The sequence below is a fragment of the Typopeltis vanoorti genome, chromosome 20 (assembly GCF_054136105.1).
Source record: "Typopeltis vanoorti isolate ZY-2024b chromosome 20, IOZ_Tvanoo_1.0, whole genome shotgun sequence".
Classification (NCBI taxonomy): Eukaryota; Metazoa; Arthropoda; class Arachnida; order Uropygi; family Thelyphonidae; genus Typopeltis; species Typopeltis vanoorti.
Window position 1 is genome coordinate 99669400 of NC_143568.1, and position 14056 is coordinate 99683455.

General features: G+C 32.9%; 1 protein-coding gene across 4 annotated transcripts in view; it reads left to right on the top strand.

The window, feature by feature from the left end:
* LOC150095706 (DNA excision repair protein ERCC-6-like) overlaps positions 1 to 14056 on the top strand; it is a 269923-nt gene that overhangs the window by 84434 nt on the left and 171433 nt on the right. The gene's annotated exons all lie outside the window — the stretch shown is intronic.

Below are 14056 nucleotides of genomic sequence, written 5' to 3' on the forward strand. Positions count from 1 at the left end.
ATGTATCTCTCCTATTTCTTATCAGAAATATTTCTGAAGAAGTTAAAAAAAATAGTAAAACAACCTGCCTGTTAGTAGATATTCACTGAGTACTAAACAAATAAGTAAAAGCTAGCAGTGGTATAACATGATTAGATATCATGCAGGTTGGAATATGGCCTGATTAAACAAAGTCTCCAGCTATTTTCATTGGGGACCAAGGGCAAACAGGGAAAAGTCAGCTTCTGGGACAAACTGCAGCTCGACATCTAGAAGAAGAAGAATAAACTCAACATCAGAAAAACTGAAGATTGGGGCCATCAATATAAGGAGCACTAATGGAAAGCAATCTAACTTGCAGAAGAACTGGAAAAGTATCACATAGACGTATTTGCCATTACTGAGACAAAGAAGCCAAAAACAGGTGAGATTTTACAAAATAATAAAGTATATGATGTTATTTTGGGACAATAATGATCAAGGAAAGGAAGTAGTAGCAATTGCATTCAACACCAAACGTTGAGGTTTAAACTTCTTGATTGGAAGACAGTTTCAAGTAGTTATATGGGTGAACTTCAAAATGGAGAAATGGACAACAAAACTTTGGTCCCATAGATGGTTCTCCTAAGGAAGAAGTGGAGGAATTTTGCAAGTCATTAGACTAGGCAGCTAACATAAAGAAAATGGAAAAAGTGGTCCTTATCTCATCTCATCATCTCATCTTCCTTATACCCTCTTTTACCTTGCGGTGTCGAGGGTCCATTGATCATCGGACCTCACTCCGTTTACAGGATAAGGTGGTCAGCCTTATGCCCCGGCGTATCCTATGGCCTGTAGTGTTGAGTTCTCGAGGCCAGTTTGCCTGTTTTGCGGGATGAAAAACCCCAGAATAAACTGGGGAAAAAACCCTGCTGTCCACGCCCAAGACTGGCTAACTTGGCTATGGCTGAGGAAGATCCTTCAGCTCCTCATGTCACCGATGGGAATCGAACCTAGGACACTCCTTCCCCAGGCATATGGTTGCAAAGCGCATAGCCACTAGGCTAACCGCGCGGACCTTATTAGAGATTAGTGGTCCTTATTAGAGATCTAAACAGCACAGTAGGAAATGAATCGGATCCCAACTAGCACATAGGAATGCTTTTGGGGAAAATTTGTAAAAAAGGACAAAGCTAATAATAATGGTAAGTATCTGCTGGATTTCTGCTCAGGATAGAGTAGTCATTAGGAACACCATGTTCAACATAAAGATATACAAGTTCACATGGACAGAAGACTCGAGAAGTAATGAAAAGCTTCATCGGCTGTCATTGTTGAAAGTGATATCTTCATGCTGATTAAGGATACAAGAATGTACAGAGGATTTGAAATTGGAGGGGACATCACTTTGTTTCAAGGGATAAAAATTAATATCACATTGAAAAGTACATTATGTAAGAAAGTTTTAAAAATAAAGTTGAGTAATGTTTAGTTGTAAACTGAAGACTCAACTATACAAACATGATTGAAAAACTTAACTGGTTAAAAACAAATACCAAACCTTGGACTCCCAGTGGGAAACTCTGAAGAAATCATTGATTGACTAGGGAAGTGAGTGAAGACATTGTCTGCAAGGATAGAAAAATAAGAACACCATAATGGACACGGTGTTAAAGAAGCGTTCCTGGACAAGAAGAAATCATACTTGAAAGTTCCTAAAAAATAAGTTATTAACTGCCCTAAAAGACTACAGAAAACGATGTAAGAGCTAAACTATATGTAAAAGTAGCTAAACAATTCATAATTGAAAAGCATTCAGTTCCTCATGGAAACATTCATAGTATTTGTAGATTAACAGAAAGCCTTCAATAGAATTCATAAAGACAACTTCTATATCATATACTCCAGAAGTTACTTGACAGATCAACTGTTCTGAGTAATAACATGTATCAAAACACTTTTAAATAGTCATGAAAATTAATGAAGTTTCAGAATAGAAACCAATAAATGGGAGTCCAAGGATTTCCAATGTTATCACTCTTATTTAATATCTACATAGATGAAATAGTCAAGAATGGAAGAAAAGTATAAAATAGCATTTAAACTGGATTGTGGAATTACATTTATTTCCTTATTGTTTGCAGATGTTCAGATAATCATAGTAAGAAATTAATGTGAAGGCCAAGGATTAGTATTTAACTAAAAAAAAGTCAGATTGAAAATAAAATTTTAGTACAAATTACATGCTTTAAATATCATGGATGCTCTCTCTCTCTCTCTCTCTCTCTCTATCTCTCTCTCTCTCTCTCTCTCTCTCTCTCTCTATATATATATATATATATATATATATATATATATATATAAAATTTGAAACTTCCTAAAGAGAATGATTAGTGATCAGTAATATTTTCAAATATAATCAAGTTATATTTGAAATTCAAGACATACACAAATAAGAATTTATAAAGAAAACAAACTAAAAATTTGACTGAGTAATAAATAAAATATCCATGAAAAAATGGTCAACCTGCTCAAAAAAAAAAAAAAAAAACAGCCAATTGGAGAAAATAGGAGTTAAAGATGATTAAAGAAAAGAGATTGAATGAGACCAAACCGGACAACTGAGCTAACTTTCCTGAAAGGATAATGATATTTTACTCCTTATATTTTTAATTATACTGTTTTAAAATGTTAAAAAAAAGTAGGCAAAAATATATTTCATGTGCTTGAGAAATATAGATCCATATTTCAATCTGATGAAGTAGCATTTTCTAACCAAGCAATAAAAATGGCAGATAAAAGCATTTATTTAAATTAAAATTTTGAAGTAAATCCTAAACATCAGTTTAAAGGAAGGTGATGGTCCTAGTTAACTAAATATGTAGTGTCTCCATTTTCTAGGCCTGCAGACTGTAGTTTGAATCCCATGATGTCACAGATCTTCATGAATGTTAAGAGAATATTTTCATTGTCTGCTGAAATTACTACTTACAATTACTCAGCATTGAAGTAGCTTGAGAAAGTTCTTGTTTGGCATCTACAGCAGGGCTTGTTCCTGAATTATCTCTTCAGTAGCCCACCAATTCATGTGCCATACATTAAACTTTTAATGGGTAGGGATTATTATTAAAAAAAAAAAATTGTTTTTCTGCTGTAGGAGAATAATGATTAGGTGCAATGTGAATAGTAAGTTAGTTCACTCTAGTATATGATGGGCTTAGTTATCATAAACTTATTCATTACATTTGTGTAAAACATACACTTTGGCAACTTAGAGAATGCAAATCTTTTATTCTATATGGATAAATGCATAGTTTAAAACTGATATAATTTAATGTGTTTGGAATGAGAAAGAAATGCTTTGAGAAGATTTGCAGAAAACAGCAATGCTTATAATTATTGCTGGATTTCTTTTCATAATAGACTAACTATTACTAATACTGTGTTCCAGCATCAAGATGTGCGTAAATTCTTTTGGAGAGAACATGCAAGAAGTTCTTTCATCTGAAGTTAGCAATGATATCTTCAGACTGGTTTAGAATACAAGTGTGTGTGTGTGTGTGTGTGTGTGTGTGTGTGTGTGTGTGTGTGTGTGTGTGTGTGTGTGTGTGTGTGTGTGTGTAGGGGATTTGAAATAGGAAATTATCACCATGTTGTACCATCATTCTATATTTTGATGGTACAACATGGTGATAATTTCTATTTCCTTATTTAATTTACTTGTAACATGATTCTATATTATGGAATGGTAAATTAAATATGGAAATAGACAACAGAATCAACAAAGCTTGTATGGTAGGAAGTCAACTGAATAAATTTATATGGAATAAGAGAGAAATTAGCCAAACACTAAATTAGCTGTATTCAAGACAGTGTTCAAACCAATTTTAATTTATGGATCTGAGAGCTGGGTCAGAAGTGAAACACTTGACCAAAGACTAGAGACTGCAGATATGAGAGTCCTGAGAAAGATTAGGGGCATGAACAGATGGCATCAATGGCAGTATCATATTAAAAACAAGAATATTAGGAAATAATTTGACATTATTAGCATCCAGGAATGCATTAGCAGAGCTAATCTCAGGTGGTATGGTTGCTTAAACAGAACAGGCGAGGAAAGATTAGCAAAACAAGTGTTCTCTGCCAGGATGGCAGGAAAACGACCCAGAGGAAGACCAAGATATAGGTGGATTGATACAGTAAAAAGTGCCTTAGAAGATATAAATATAAGATCTGATAAGATAATGTTGGAGTCTTGACAGGCAACAGACTTATTTTGAGGAAAATTGTAGATAGGAAGTTAGTAATGATGTAAATTTTTTCATGTAGTACTAAATTATATCCTGTACACCCCTTGAGGGTATGTGTCAGGAATTTGATGATGATGAATTATCACCGTTTAGTTTTGACCAGGATAAAAATAAGTATAGAAAATACAGAGAAAAACTGTATGAAAGCTATGTGTAATAATGGCTAAACCAAAGTCATGAGAAAACTTTGGAGACTATTGGAAGCTTGGAAATTGAGGTAAGAGTACTGTAGATGGAATCAGAGATAATTGTGAATATGAAAACTAAATATAAGGCTATTCTGGATGTCTGGAATAACAATGAAAGTACTCAAAAGATACTTTGTGTACATGTCAGTACTTGAAGTAGAAAGAGCCAATGGAATTTGCGGCAAAAAAGCCATTTCTGGAAAGTTTGTCTATTAAGTTTATTAAATTATGTCTAAGAATACTAGTTTTAAGAGAAACTTGTGCCATAGTTCTATACAATATATACACAAATACAAGGTAAAAGTATTATTTATTAAATATTCTGCCATATATTTTAGTCTGAAATTAACAGACTGTCATGAGTGCTTAAATAGGCTTTGCAAGATGGAATGCACACAATTAATTTATTCAAAACAGAATGATGTGTTCGTGTATATATTGTATTGTCTAGGAATAGGTAAGTTGTCATAATTGTATAAAAATTTGAGACAGAAAATTTTATACAATTACACAAAAAAGCTAACATGAAAACTACAGTCGACCCTGGTTTACATCTTTTCGTTTAGTGTCAAAACTTCCATTGGCCTACATGCATTCATTCTTCGTCACCTACTCTGTTTACTGTCTCGCATCACTCATGTGATGCTCCTGTGAAGCCTGCATGATGAGTGGTTGTGTATAGGGACCTCTGACTTCAATTTTTATATTTTTATTATATTTATATTATAATAAAGCTTTTTTTTTTATTATTCAGTTTGTATATGTAATACATGTTAATTAATATGCATAAAAACATTAGTTATGAACTTAAAAACATTCACAAAGCATTAATAGCTTTGGAGGCAATAATGTTTACTTCTAGGTCTCTGAAGCTGATTACCTAAAACCCCATTGAACATATAATTTGTTTAATGTCACTTTTCCCAGAACGAGAAATTTTGGTGTTAAATGAGGGTTGACTGTACTTTAATGATGCTTAGTATAGAACGTATCTTCAGTTCATTGACTAAGAGCAGTGGAGCACAATTAAAATGCAAATAACGAAGTATTTTAAAAAGTGCACTCATAGCATAAGTAAGACAGCAATTAGTCAATAAAATTCCCCGTGAATTATATCTGCTGGCCTGGCTGGCCAAGTGGCTAACATACCCAATTTCCAACCAACAGGCTGCAAGTTCAAATCTCGCTGTGGACATAGATGTTTACGATTATCTTTAGGTGGGAGATAAATTTCATCTTCCAGTGTGAGGTCACCACCGCCCTGCTTATTGGAGGCCTGAAGTGTCATGAAAAAAGTTCAATAAAAAAATACCATAAATAAATAAATATATAATTAATTAATAAACAAATAGAAAACAAATTCCTTAGCCCACCCATGGTGCAGTTATACTATAAGTTTTTACAGGTAAATCGTTTGTCGGTGGGAGATACATAGAGAGAGCATGTATGTGTAAAATAATAAATTAGTAATTATCAGAAGATTGATACAGTAATATTTCCCAAAGAGGAGATAACCAAAGGTCATCCAATATGTTTTAATTCAGATGATGTAAAAAAGTCTTGCGACCCTCTTTATATAAGCATTCCATAAGAATTTGCTGTTATGTATGAGCTTGGTTTTCTTCAAAAGAACTGTGCTTAATAGAGGTGGCATGTTCGACTAAACCAGATTGTGCATGTTCATAGTACTGGATATAAGATTTATGTTCATCTTGAACAGTAGCAGATCTACCCACTTGTGTGGAGTATGATAAGTCACAAGAGCAAGGGGTCTGGTTGACATCTGGAAAGCTAAGTGGCAGGAGCTTGTCTTTTTTTAGGTGAAGAAATAATGGTAGAAATTTTCCTCATTATGATGAAAGTAGGATGTTAAGAAGTCTCAGAACTTTCCTGATACATTCAGATATTCCTAACACAAGGAAGAGGATTCAGAGATTGCTTCATGAGACATAGGCTGGGATCTTAAAACTGTTATGTGCTTTGCTGACCGCTTATAAAGGAGACTCATTGAAACCATTTATTAGAATGGCTAATTTGATGTAATCCAATTCTTGGCATGGTTTTTCTTGAGTAGAACATAAAGTATGAGCACAGTGTAACAAGGTCTTGATGGTTCTAATTTTTTTACTTGTATAATGGTGTTGAAGTAGCATGGATATAATAATTACTGTGTGTTTCGTTTTAGAAAATGTGAGAAATGCAGTCTATTGTTAGGCTTATGAAGAATCAATAATTCTAGGACGAATCATGCTTATTTAAGTTAGGGGATATTACATCCTATATCGTTTCTTAGCTGAATAAGAAACTCAAAAAGTTTCATGCCGAATATAGTAGAAACTATATAAAGTTCGGCGATTCCAAGCGTAAGCAAATACCTGGATACTGCAGCAACTGACCCTTAAGGTAGTGCAAGCTGAGGCAACTCATGTCAAAGGTGAAGCAAGCTCCGATCACTATTCTTGATATTTACCCATAATGTGAACTTAGCTCCTAGGAGCTGTATTACTGTTCTACATTATGAGAGAAGGTCACTACCCAGACTGGTTTCAACCTTTATTGAGGTCTCATCAGTGAGTAGGTAGACCTAGTTAATATCAAGTTTGTAGCAAAGTTTTATGTTTCATAGTTTTATATTTCAAGTTTTATGTCGCCGAATTGAAGCCTTTGGCTATTCATATATCTAATAATCATGCTTATTTTTGACAATTTTAAATTGGATTTATTTATTTGTTTTTATTAATATTTTTTTTTATTAGGAATTTTATGGACTGATTGTTTACTTATTTTATGATATTACTTTTTAAAATACTTCTGTTTGTATTGTAATTGTGTTCCATTGCTTGTTGTAGTGAGGATGTCTCCAGTATTATGCTGGATATTAATTGTATATCGTTAAAATTGTTTTCATGTAAGTTTATTTTTTTCTCACCTGAAATTTTTATACAAAAATATTCAAAGTAGCTAAAGTAGATTATATTTATCTAGAATTGCTGTTATATGGTATTATAAAAGTTAGTGGTTATACTGCATAATATGGTATCTACTTATAAAAATGGAAATAAAATCAAATGAAAAAATTGAGAGGAATTTTTAAAATTGCTGAAGAGAAATTTGCTGAACTGGCTTGATTCAGACCACATAGTGATTATGATAAATTTTTTACTTATGACAAACAGTTGAGAAATCATAAAAAAATTGCTCTCAAAAGGATAGCGTTTCCAATCAAATACATCATGGGTTTGAATTGCACTGTAGGCATCAATGTGTTTATGAATGTCTTCAAGGTGGCAAATGAATTTGATGTATCTCTCATCTGCTTATTTGAGGCTTGAGTGGCTTGAAAAAGTTCTATTTTTGGTTGTTAGAGGAGACAACAATAAAAAAAATCTCCAGATTTTTTATTGTTGTCTTTGGGTGAAGAAGGTAGAAATTTGCCTCATGATGATGAAAGGAAAGTAGGTTGTTAAGAGGTCACAAAAGGTTATTTGTAAACTCATAGTACATTTTGTACTGTGGCCAGGCTGGAGTTTTTTTCTATTTTTTTTTATTATTTTTCCCCATTTAATTTATTTTTTACATAGTCCAGAAACCTTGCTCTGGAGACCAATCATTCACAGTTAGTGAACAATTGGTTCACAGTTACGATACTTGTGTATAGGATTCACATAAATTTATAACAAAGATCTATATTTAAGTTTTGGAAAGATCTGGAAAAGGCACATAAGTTGCCAAGAGAAAAGCTGTTGAAAACATTACAATCACATGATGCAAATAGAGAGAAATATATAGCCTCTACTTAAGTTGTAAATTAGCTGTTAAAATTGAAGAATGTACAGAAAGATTTAAATTGGTTAAAATTAGGTGTTAGGCCAAGGCTGCATGCTCTCAACACTTTAGTTCTGTTAACCACATTATGACAAAGTGGCAGAAAATGTGCTATCAAATTTGGAGATTTAATCATTTCTTTATTTTATGCAAATAATCTTATTCTCTTGAAGACGTGTAGATTTATTTATTTAGAAATCTAATTAAGAATAACTGTTGTAACAAATTTGGTTTGAAAATCAACAACATAAAGTCAGGCTAGATCATCAATTGTTTTCTCAGTGGAGAACCTATAGAACAAGTAAAAACATTTCAGCTATTTAGCAGAATTTTTTATCAGTGGTACAAATTAAATATGGAAGTAGACAACAGAGTCAACAAAGTATGTTAGGGAGCCAGTTGAATAACTTCTTACAAAGAAGTTATTCAACTTCTAAAAGTTGAATAACTTTTAGAAGCTGACAAAAAGAAATTATCCAAATCTCCACTAAACTAGCAGTATACAAGATCATGTTTAAACCAATTTTAGCCTCTGAATCTGAGATTTGGTCAGAAATAACAGTTGATCAGTGACCAGAGATCATAGATGTGAGAATTTTGACAAGATTCATGAGTGAAGCATTGGCATTAAGAGCAGAATCATGTTAAAAATGACAATATTAGGAAGGAATTTAATAACAAGTGAATATCATTTTATCAAATATAGGGAAGTTTTTATCAAATATATCAAATATATATTTGATTTGAAAGAATTTTATCAAATATAGTGCCAAATATTTGGTTTTGCTTTGGTATTTGGCATGTTTTTCAAATATTCAGCTTCAGCCAAATCAGTAGAAAGATTGGATATTTGGCCTACCAAAGCAGAAAAATTCCTGTTACATGTTTCATAACACACTCCATCTGTAGAAATCAGCGAAAAGCCTCCCTTGATCTTGCTCAACCACATTCAAAGGCTTCTCGTTTGCTATAGGCACTATCTTTGTTGTTTTTATTTTAGTCTGTATTATTTTAGTTTAAAAGTTGTTTATATTTTGAAGTATTTGTCTTAATATATTGAAAAGAGCACTTTTGGCCATGAATGATGATAATAAAAAAGCAATATTTTTGAAGTTTTACTGTTTATATGCAGATTCAGAATTTGTAAAATATGCAAACAAATTATCTGGGTGATACAAAAAAAATTAAGTACACATCTATAATATGCTAGAAGCAACTGCTCAGGCTAGGGATCTTGGAGTGTTAGTAGAGAGGACTTTGATGTTCAGGGACCAGGTAGCAAAGATTGTGAATATAACTCAAAAGATAATTGCAATGCTGAAATGAACTTTGACATGTAAAGATAAGGATATCATTTTGCCTCCTTACAAGGTCTTGATAAGACCTCACTTGGACTATGTGTGCATGCAGAGTCTCCTGGTTTTCATTGTGATTCTGATACAGTGGAGAGAGTGCAAAGAAGAGTATTAAAAATGATTGTGGAATACTGATTATGATGAGAAGTTGTAGACTGCAGACACTAGCAAACAGTAGGTGTGAAGAGGGGTGATATGATTGAGACCTAACCAACTTCTGAAAGGGTCATACAGGATTTCTGTTGATGGAATTTTTCATTTTATGGAGTGTGGGGAACAGATGAGATGGCATCTTTGGAAGCTGACAGTGAATGCTGACAAAAAAGAAGTGTGATTATATTTTTCTCTCGGAGTGGTGCATGATTGGAATGGATTGCTATTGGATGTTGTATGTGCAAGCAGTGTGAATGAATTCAAGAACGAGTATGACAGCTGGTGCATGTAGTGTGTGGCCTCCTCTCAATGATTCTCTGGAGGTCTCTTTGAATAATAATAATAATAATAATAATAATAATAAAGGCATAGCCATGGGCTCATCATTCCCCCCCCCCCCACACACACACACACTTTGCTAACTTTTATATGGAAGCTTTTGACTAGTGAGCTCTAGATTCTTTAATTTAAAACTCAGTCTGGCTTAGATACGTTGACATTTTCATAATCTGGTCCCATGGTTGCTAGACATTAGACACTTTTCTCGGCCATCTAAACAAACAACAAAAATACACACAATTGAAATTGAATGTCAGAAGACTTCCATTTCTAGATGTTACACGTCTCCCTTTTGACAGTCTTTCCTTCACTGTTTACTGTAAGCCTACACATACTTTCCAATATATACACAAACTCTTACCAACCAACGTTGATATTTCATAATCTGGTCCCATGGCTGCTAGACATTAGACGCTTTCTTCAGCCATCTAAACAAACAACAAAAATGCACACAATTGAAATTGAATGTCAGAACGGACTTCCATGTCTAGATGTGCTTGTTACACATCTCCCTTTTGACAGTCTTTCCTTCACTGTTAACTGTAAGCCTACACATACTTTCCAATATATACACAAACTCTTACCAACCAACACAAAAACTAGGTGTCATTAACACTAAAAAAAAAAGGGGGGGGGCTTTAAAGATTTGCTCCAGTGAGTAAACACTTAACCATGAATTAAAAGTTCCTTCTAATACCTTCAAAATAGCTACAGCAAAAATATCATAAAATACTATGAACAAAATTCTTCAAGACTGCACCCAATAGTAAAAAATGATATCTGATATCATTTTTTGATAATATCTGATAAAATAAAGAGAATACTACAGAAATCTAACCTTAGTACCTTTAAACCTCTTGTAAAGTCAAAGAACTTATTCAACTCTTCCAAGGATCTGCTTCCTCCACTGGCCCACCCTGGAGTATACTGAATTCAATGCACCTGTAATTTGCCTTATATAGGTACAACTACTAAAAAAAAAACCAACATAAACAGCACATTAAATTTAATAACTAGGGTAAATCTAGCCTTTCTTATTATGCCCTGAATACTCTATAGAATTGACTGGAAGGTCACCTGTTCATCATTGTCACACCAGAATGTGGTATGTGCTCAAATTTAAACAGGCCTGTGAAATTTTAATCAACCACCCTAATCATAACAATCATTGTCTAAAAATCTCTAGAATATAGAAATTTTACCCATATAATCTTTTGTTCTAAGAGTTCATTATAAATTATAATTAGGACTGGTAATCTAGGATCTTAGCCTTAATATAAAAAACACGTTCAATTATTGATCAGGCTCACTATTACTGTATTAAAAGTATTAATATGAATTTGTTCTCTGACAGTGTTATAAATAGGATATAGCTTTGATGTAATTTTTTTTTTTTTTTTTCCACTAGAGGTCAGGCTAGTTGAATAATGGCTGATCAAATCATTGTCACTTTGGCATGTGACAATGTTTGAAATGTAATATAGTTTCTCTTTGTCAGCTTGCATTCTTCAGATGACCTTAATATGAAGGTCAACACATTGGGAAATTAAAGTATATATATATATATATATATATACATACATACATACATACATACATATATTCTTAACATGGTTATAGTCTCCATAATTTATCAAAATGATGCTGATCACCACGTACATTAAAGGAAAGGATAATTTAATTCAAATTCATTTTGATTATAAAATCCATAATTCTCTGTTTCACAATTTAAAATAAAAAGCTTGTTAATATTTTTATTTTGTTATTTTAGAAAACAAGTGCAATGTTTTTCTGATATTTATGTTGTATAGTTTTTTTTAATGTTTCTTATAAAATTAAATGGCAGTTTTATTATATTGAAATAGAACATCTGGATTCAACTATATTTATAGCCAAATGTAGAAAACTTGTTTCAAAAATTTACCAGAGAAATTATAAGAACATAACCTTTGAAATAGGAGTTGCCTTAGCTTGCACTAATTAAATGACATGAACTCTGTCGAGAAGTCCGTAAATTTGCCTTTCTTAGTGCATTGATTAGGTTTTCATGCCTGACAGCTGTTTTGAGCCTTTAATACTCGGATATCAGGATTCAAATTGCCTAAGTCCTAAAAACTAGGAACCACAAATAGAAATGAAGACAAATTCTCATTCAATACCATAGTAAGCCTTTAACTTTCTGGCAGTCTGGATGCATAATAAAATATTAAAATATGGAGCTGAGGTGGTTTAGATTTGTGAGAATTTATGAGAACAACCTTCTCGTAAGCTCTAGTAAATGTATGAAACTTAAAAAATATATGAAACTTAAAAAATATAAAAAGAGACTTTGATTTCTTATTATACTTGGTTATAAAATATGGATAGATCCATAACATCCTCTATTATGTTGTCTTTTTTTGTTAAATCTAAACATCTTAGCTCCATACTTTAATATTTTATTATGCACCCAGACTGCCAAAAAGTTAAAGGCTTACTATAGTATTGAATGAGAATTTGTCGTCTTCATTTCTATTTGTCGTTCCTAGTTTTTAGGACTTGGGCAATTTGAATCCCGAAATCTGAGTATTAAGGGCTCAAAACAGCTGTCGGGCATGTAAAACCTAATCAATGCACTAAGAAAGGCAAATATATGAGCTTCTGGGCAGAGTTCATGTCATTTAATTAGTGCAAGCCAAGGCAACTCCCATTTCAACTCCATTTCAATAATTCACTTAAACCAAATTCAAGCCTCCTGGCTCTTTACTTTAATATTTGATAGCTATATCTATTCTATATATATAAAAAGATAAGACGAAATTTGAAATGTTTTCGTCACTTTTTTTGGCTTACCGGCTTGCAGCCTGGAATTTGGGGGGTTGGGTGCCAGGGGGATGGAGTCCCCTAGTGTATGTGTGTGTTTAATTATTAAATGACTGAAAGCCAAGAGATAAAAAGCACTGTTTTTATTCAGCACGACTAGTTTTGTCTTTAAAAAGACTTCTTCAGGTGTGCACAAAATAGAGAGAAACAACCAACAAAAACTAAAGGAAAAAATCTAAACAATAAAGCATTAGTGTGAAAAAAAAGCACATATTAAAGCATTAGTGTCTGGATATTTAAAGCTATTCTCTGTATAACCTTATTGTTTGGCATGTGCATGCATTCAAGATCTTCTGAACACCAAAGTATCTGACTGTCATTGTGCTGCCATCAAACTTTGGTGTTCAGAGGATCTTGAACACATGCGCACGCCTGACATTGAGGTTATACAGAGAACAGCTTCAAATATCCAGATGCACTTTGATGTTTAGATTTTTTCCTGTGCAGTTTTTGTTGATTGTTTCTTTCTATTTTGTGCACCTGAAGTCTTCTTAAAGACAAAACTAGTCGTGCTGAATAAAAACAATGTTTTATTTTTATCTCTCAGCTTCCAGTCATTTAATAATTAAAAAATATGCCTTTCAGCTGAGTAAATCCATTGTGTGTGGGTCGACAAATTATGCAAGTTCCTCTCCCAAGAACTATCTATTTTTTTAATGATAATATGCTGATAGGTCTTTTTATAAAGTAGTTAGTGGTGTTATTGCTGTTTGGATGACATCAGTTATGAAAATTATAAGGTCATAAGAGTTATAAATGTTGTATGGAAAGTTAAGTCTGAATGTGTAGTGAAGTTCTGCAAGCTAAAGAAAATCCAAAATAGTTCTATTGTTATACTGCAAGTAAAAGAAAAAAATGAATATGAAAGCATAACTCCTGAATGTAGATGATATGCTAGTGACTGATGCAGAAGAGATTGTTCAACTAACGCGTACTCATTTTTGCTAAAACCTGCAACCTGTATGCAACATTGGGCTCACTGCTACTTCTTCACTGGATGAAGAAACTCAGGTGTACAAGGAGGAAGTACTAGAACTGTCGTGCAAACTGAATAAGAATTCAGCTG